Source organism: Passer domesticus, chromosome 34, assembly GCF_036417665.1.
Source record: "Passer domesticus isolate bPasDom1 chromosome 34, bPasDom1.hap1, whole genome shotgun sequence".
In the NCBI taxonomy this organism is placed as follows: domain Eukaryota; kingdom Metazoa; phylum Chordata; class Aves; order Passeriformes; family Passeridae; genus Passer; species Passer domesticus.
In genome coordinates, this window is record NC_087507.1 from 1,830,708 (window position 1) to 1,837,378 (window position 6,671).

The following is a 6,671-nucleotide window of genomic DNA, read 5'->3' on the forward strand; positions in this document are numbered from 1 at the left end:
GGCTGCTTTGACAGTGCCAAGTGCCTCCTGCAAACCTGGGCATTTATTTGCCATTGTATCAGTTTCAGTGGAAGCAACTGTCCCATTTTCTAATTTTAAACAGGTTCACTTGAAGGAAGCTCTGCCTTTTTCAGAATTTTGAAGGTTTAAATTTGCATTTCAGGGCAATTTTTTCCACTCTCTAGGACCAAGTATCTCAGAGAAGGGCCAGGCTGGTACCTGGGTAGCCCTAATGCTAGGAGACTATTATTTTTCTATTTTTTCTTTATGATATAGATAGCCCTAATTCAAGGCCCCAAAGAGAGTGAGATCATTCATATAATTAGTACTGTTCTCTACCTTAATTAGTCACACTTGAAGCTCCGCTCAGTACTCACCAAGAAATAATTATGTAAGTTAACAACAAATTATACAATTTATCTAATCACGCAAGCTAAACACAAAGTTTTATTTCTTACCAGCATCTGCCCTTTTAGTCCAAACAGTTGTAGCAAAAAGAAAACACTGTCATTTCTCTGAAGAGTTTTCTCCTACAGCAAGCCCCTTACCCCTCTCAAATTCAAGTGAGTGGAGCCAAACAACTGCAGCTGCTTTGAGGGCTTTTATACCTGGTGGGATTTGCCCCTCCCTCTTCCCAGGTGCTGTGGTAACGAGAGGCGGGCCCCATCAGGGGTATATTAGCTCCAGCCTTTGCTAAGGGGCTTCATTCTCTCTCTGGGATCTGCTAAGGTAAGAGCTCTCTCAGCTTATATCAGCTTGTTTTCAGCAGGTGCTTTTGGGTATGTAAAGCAACAGGAGCTTTGAAGATACTGTGAGGAAAACAGCATGGAGCATAGAGAGTATTTAAGTTCATGATTTTTGGATTGTGGGTTTGGGAGTGGTAAGGTGCTTTTGTAATTTCTGCTTTTGTTCTTTGGGGTTTTTTTTTTTTGGTTTTTTTTGGTTTTTTTTTTTTTTTTTTTTTTTTTTTTTTGAGGAATGCAACTTTCTGAAATTCCAGATTGTGTCAAGTGGAGTACATTTTTCAGCAGATTCATAATGTCACAAAAGGGATTTGCTCTGTGTCCAAGATGATATTTGAGATTGAGGCTTCAAATGAGTTAAGCATTGTGATTAGGAGAGGGAGGGTGAAAAGCTTTTAATGACTCTATTTAGGAGTTATCGTGGGTGGTTTTGAGGGCAGCAGGGTGAGAAACAGTGTCTACAGCACACAAGCTCATCCATTGCAGTCAGAGAAATGCTATGTAACTTTCTCTCTCTAACCCAGGTGCCACTCACAATAACACGCTTGGACTCAGTGTGAAGCCAGAGACTCAAGGACCTAGGCGCACTCAGGAGAGGACAAGTAGCCGACTTGCTGGGAGTTGGCCCATATAACACAAAGCTCATATGTTGTTTTTGGTTTACTTTATTGCAGCTGACTGAGAGGTTAACAGGCAATTGTGGCAGAGGTGCTCTGAGGCATACTCATTTCAGGTCCAGCATGGACTCACATCACCGGTCATCCAAAAGATAAGTTGGGGGCCACCGCCTGGAGATGGGATGATAGGAGAGTAGTGGGTTGGAAATTCCTGGGACAGATTTAAAAATTAGCAGGGGGAAAAGCAATGCCCTCTCAAGACACCCAAAAGGAGAGGCTCTACCTTTGCTAACAGCTGTAGGGTGCGCAGTGCAGAACAGTTCCAGTCTGTGTTGTGTTGTCCGGTGTATACTGTGTTACCTAGTGTGTCTTTGGGGTCCCTCGGATCAGATATCTCTGCCTCTTTCCCCTCGAGGCCCTTACCACAAGCATCAGCCGTAGGTTCTTGAACGCTCGCACTTCTCTGCATGATGCCGATATCATTTGTTCTTTTACTGGCGGGCTCGGCCGTGTTTCCGAGTCACATCGCAGAAGCGTCGAGTAGGACATGTTCTGAGGCCTTGCTCCCAGCCATATCACCATCCATCTTTTCTAGCCATGGGCTGTAATGTCCTGGAGTTCATAAGATTGTATGTGTTTGCGTGTCTCATGTCTTTCACTGTAGGCCTTTGAGGAATCGTTCAGAAAACTGGCATCATTCTTAGCATCTGTGATGTCTTCTTGAATATGCGCATAGGTAGAGGATGCTGACCACAGGATTTACAGGCATCCATCTTTGCAGTTCTTGGAAGAAATAAATCCGTTAGCATCTTCTTCCTCCAGGGTTCTCTGAGCCTCAGTGGCTCACCATCGGTCTCACCTCAGTCATTTCATTTTGCATTCTCTCGGTCCTTGCAGTCATTCCTCTTGCCCTGAGATTTCTGTTCCTGTTGTGTCCCCATTGTTTGTCCTGTCCTGTGTCACGGGTGTCTGCACATATTTGTGTTGGAGCTGCTCTGCCCTGCTGCATAGTCTGGTGTGATAGGACAAATCCTGGGGGCTTGAAATTTGTAGTGTGGGGTGTAGTTGGTCTCTACCTGGTATTCCTAGGTTGACCCAAGATGTCTGGAGCTGTGAAGTTGTCCTGCAGCCCTTTGACTTTTGTCCTGACTTTCTTTCAGATGCAGATGGATAAAATCCATAGCAGAGCACCCCATCCCAGGTGAGTAGGTTCCCCTGAGCAGGTCAGTCCCTGTTTGTCTGTGCAGGGGGAGTGTAAATGGTGACTCTGTGTTACAGCATTTTTCTTTTTCTTTATTTTCGGAAGTAAAGGCATATAGCAACAGTCAAGTTCAAGTGGGCAAGGTGAGCAGTGGGCAGAAGCAGCTGTTATTGCTGGGGTCTCAAGTTCCGGTGCAACTCTGTCTCTGTTCTTGTTTGTGTGCCTTAGGCAATCTGCTCAGGTTATGCCAAGCCCCTGTCATCAACTGGCCGATGGACCAGGTTTGCTGCTCTTGTGAGCCCTGTGGAGGTATTGCAGGACCCTGTGATGAAGCCTTGAAATTTTCTATTTAAAGGTTGCTTCTGAGTAGCCCTCAGGAATGACCAAGGAGTTGTGGTGAGTCGGGGAGGTATCGAGGAGGAGCCGGGGTCCGCTCAGTTCTCAGCTGTGCTACATCACCTCGTCTCCTCTGAGACGACAGCGTCAGTCTCGGAGTTCGGCCGAAGCGTGCGGCCCGAGGACCCAGTCACTCTTAGGAGGCGGTGAGTAGCAGACTTGTTGGGTTTTGGTCGATGTGCTGCTAAGATGATGCACTGATGTCTGGTTTTCTTTATCCTGACATACTAGGAGACGACAGCCCGGTGACAGCAGGAACCTCCCAGACAGCCTGGTGGCCTTCCTTTGCACCTGATGTGGATTCTCATTCCTGGACATGCAAGAGATAAGTTGAGGGCTATGACTCACAGAGGGGATGGAAGGGGGCTGCTGCATCAGGACTCCCTGGGAGGGATTTTTGAGTCAGGCTTGGAGATGAGGCTATCCAGGAAAAGTCATCTTACGGCCACACAAAAGCAAAGTGTCACTTTTGATCCCAGTGCTGTGATCAGGAGGGCAGAGCAGTCCCGGTGTGTATTGTGTCACTTGTCTATTGTGCATTATGTGTTGTTTGTATGTCTCATGTCTTTTTTCTTAGCCCTTTGAGTGGCCTGTCAGAAACCCTGGCATCATTCTTGGCATCTGTGATCTCTGCATTTCTTGGCCTGGCACCAATGCCATAGGACTTTTGTCTCAGGCTCTCTGATAGGCATGAGAAGCGCATCTCTCTTTAGAAGCTTCCGGTCAGATGTCTTTGAAGGTCTTGTTCTGAGCTGAAGGGACAGCTGCAGCCTGCAAGGATCCATTATTGCAGATTCAGACTTGTAAGAAAGCAAGGATAGGTAGAGGATTCTGACAGTAGGATTCTCGGGCATCCATCTTTGCAGTTCTTGCAATAAATCATTCAGTTAGCATCTTCTTACTCCAGGGCTCTCTGAGCATTGTCAGCGCACCATCGGTCTCACCTCAGTCCTCTCATTTTGCAATCTCTCGGTCCTTGCAGTCCTTCTTGCCCTGAGATTTCTGTTCCTGTTGTGTCCCCTTTGTTTGTCACGTCCTGTCCTGTGTCACGGGTCTCTGCACATATTTGTGCCGGAGCTGCTCTGCCCTGCTGCATAGCCTGGTGGGACAGGACAAATCCTGGGGGCTTGAAATTTGTAGTGTGGGGTGTAGTTGGACTCTAGATGGTATTCCTAGGTTGACCCAAGATGTCTGGAGCTGTGAAGTTGTCCTGCAGCCCTTTGACATTTGTCCTGACGTTCTTTCAGATGCAGGTGGATAAAATCCATAGCAGAGCACCCCATCCCAGGTGAGTAGGTTCCCCTGAGCAGGTCAGTCCCTGTTTGTCTGTGCAGGGGGAGTGTAAATGGTGACTCTGTGTTACTGCATTGTTCTTTATTTTTAGGAAGTAAAGCCATCTAGCAGCAGCCAAGGCGAAGTGGTCAAGGTGAGCAGTGACTAGTGGACAGAAGCAGTTGTTATTGCTGAGATCTCAATCTCTGGTGCAACTCTAAGCATGCATTCTCATTTGTGTGCTTTAGGCAATCCATTTGGAGTATGCATAACTCCCTGTCACACACTGGCCGATGGACTGTGATCGCTGCTCTCATGAGCCCTGTGGAGGTATTACAGGAGTTGATGATGAAGCCTCTGCCTTTTCTATTTAAAAGTGTGACCCGGGTAGCCTTTGGCAACTGCTGAGGAGTTGCAGTGAGTCGGGGAATAGGGAGGAGGAGTGGGGGTCCACTCTGGTTTCAGCAATGCCACATCACCTTTTCTCCCCTCAACCGAGGCGAACCCTGTGACGACGGCGTCAGCCTCTGAGCGCAGCCGAAGCATGCGGCATTGATAAGAGACCCAGGCATTGCTAGGAGAACGGTGAGTAACAGAATTGTCGGGTTTTGGCCGATGCGCTGCCAAGATCTGGCATTGATGCTCTGTTTTCTTGAATGCAGCTGACTAAGAGGCAACGGCCTGGTGACATCAGGAACTTCCCAGACGGCGAGGTGGCCTTCTTTGGCACCTGACCCGGACCGGCATCCGCAGATAAGTCGAGGCCTATGACCCAGAGAGGGGATGATAGTGGGGTGCTGGGTTGGAACTCTCGGGGAGGGGGTTTTGAGGCTGCTTTGGGGATGGGGATGTCCAAGAAGCGGCCCCTTAGGCCACACAAAAGCCAAGTGTCACTTTTGATCGCAGGGCAGAGCAATCCCGGAGTGTATCGTGTCACTTGTCTGTCGTGCATTCTGTGTGTTTGGCTGTCTCATGTCTTTTACCTTAGCCCTTTGAGTGGCCTATCAGAAACCCTGGCATCATCCTTAGCATCTGTGATCTCTGCATTTCTTGGCCTGGCACCAGTAGGACTTTTGACTCGGGAGCTCAAACAGGCATTGGAATTGCATTTCTCTTTAGGAGCATCCAGTCTGATGTCTTTGCAGGTCTTGTTCTGAGCTGTACCTACTGCTGTGCCTTGCAAGGATCCATTATGGCAGATTAGGACTTGTAAGAATGCATGGATAGGTAGAGGATTCTGACAGTAGGATTCACAGGCATCCGTCTTTGCAGTTCTTGCAATAAATCATTCAGTTAGCATCTTCTTCCTCCAGGGCTCTCTGAGCATCGTCAGCTCACCATTGGTCTCACCTCAGTCATTTCATTTTGCATTCTCTTGGTCCTTGCAGTCATTCTTCTTGCCAAGTGATTTCTGTTCCTGTTGTGTCCCCTTTGTTTGTCACGTCCTGTCCTGTGTCACGGGTGTCTGCACATATTTGTGCCGGAGCTGCTCTGCCCTGCTGCATAGTCTGGTGTGATAGGACAAATCCTGGGGGCTTGAAATTTGTAGTGTGGGGTGTAGTTGGACTCTAGATGGTATTCCTAGGTTGACCCAAGATGTCTGGAGCTGTGAAGTTGTCCTGCAGCCCTCTGACTTTTGTCCTGACTTTCTTTCAGATGCAGATGGATAAAATCCATGGCGGAGCACCCCATCCCAGGTGAGTGGGTTCCCCTGAGCAGGTCAGTCCCAGCAGTTTGTCTCTGCAGGGGGAGTGTAAATGGTGACTCTGTTACAGCATTTTTCTTTTTCTTTATTTTCGGAAGTAAAGGCATATAGCAACAGTTCAGTTCAAGTGGGCAAGGTGAGCAGTGGGCAGAAGCAGTTGTTATTGCAGGGGTCTCAATTTCTGGTGCAACTCTAAGCCTCTGTTCTTGTTTGTGTGCTTTAGGCCATCTACTCAGGTTCTGCTAAGCCCCTGTCACCAACCAGCTGATGGACCAAGTTTGCTGCTCTTGTGAGCCCTGTGGAGGTATTGCAGGACTCTGTCATGAAGTCTTGAAATTGTCTATTTTAGGGTCTCTTCTGGATAGCCCTCAGGCATGGCTGAGGAGTCACGGTGAGTCCGGGAGGTATTGAGGGGGAGGGAGGGTCCGCTCAGTTCTCAGCAGTGCCACGTCACCTCGTCTCTCCTTTACCCAGGCGTAGCCTGAGATGTCGGCGTTGGCCTGAGAGCACAGCCGAAGCGTGCGGCCCGAGGAGCCGGTCACTCTTAGGAGGCGGTGAGTAGCAGAACTGTCGGGTTTTGGTCGATGTGCTGCTAAGATGATGCACTGATGTCTGGTGTTCTTTATCCTGACATACTAGGAGACGACAGCCCGGTGACAGCAGGAACCTCCCAGACAGCCTGGTGGCCTTCCTTTGCACCCGATGTGGATTCTCATTCCCGGACATGCAAGAGATAA

At 48.5% G+C, this 6,671-nt stretch overlaps 1 long non-coding RNA gene across 1 annotated transcript; it reads left to right on the forward strand.

The window, feature by feature from the left end:
- Nucleotides 1-967: 967 nt before the first annotated feature.
- On the forward strand, nucleotides 968-3,736 carry LOC135288691 (uncharacterized). The gene is made up of 3 exons (XR_010351682.1): nucleotides 968-2,561; nucleotides 2,917-3,103; nucleotides 3,189-3,736. It is a non-coding gene; the product is annotated as an uncharacterized LOC135288691 (long non-coding RNA).
- The last annotated feature ends 2,935 nt before the right edge of the window (nucleotides 3,737-6,671 follow it).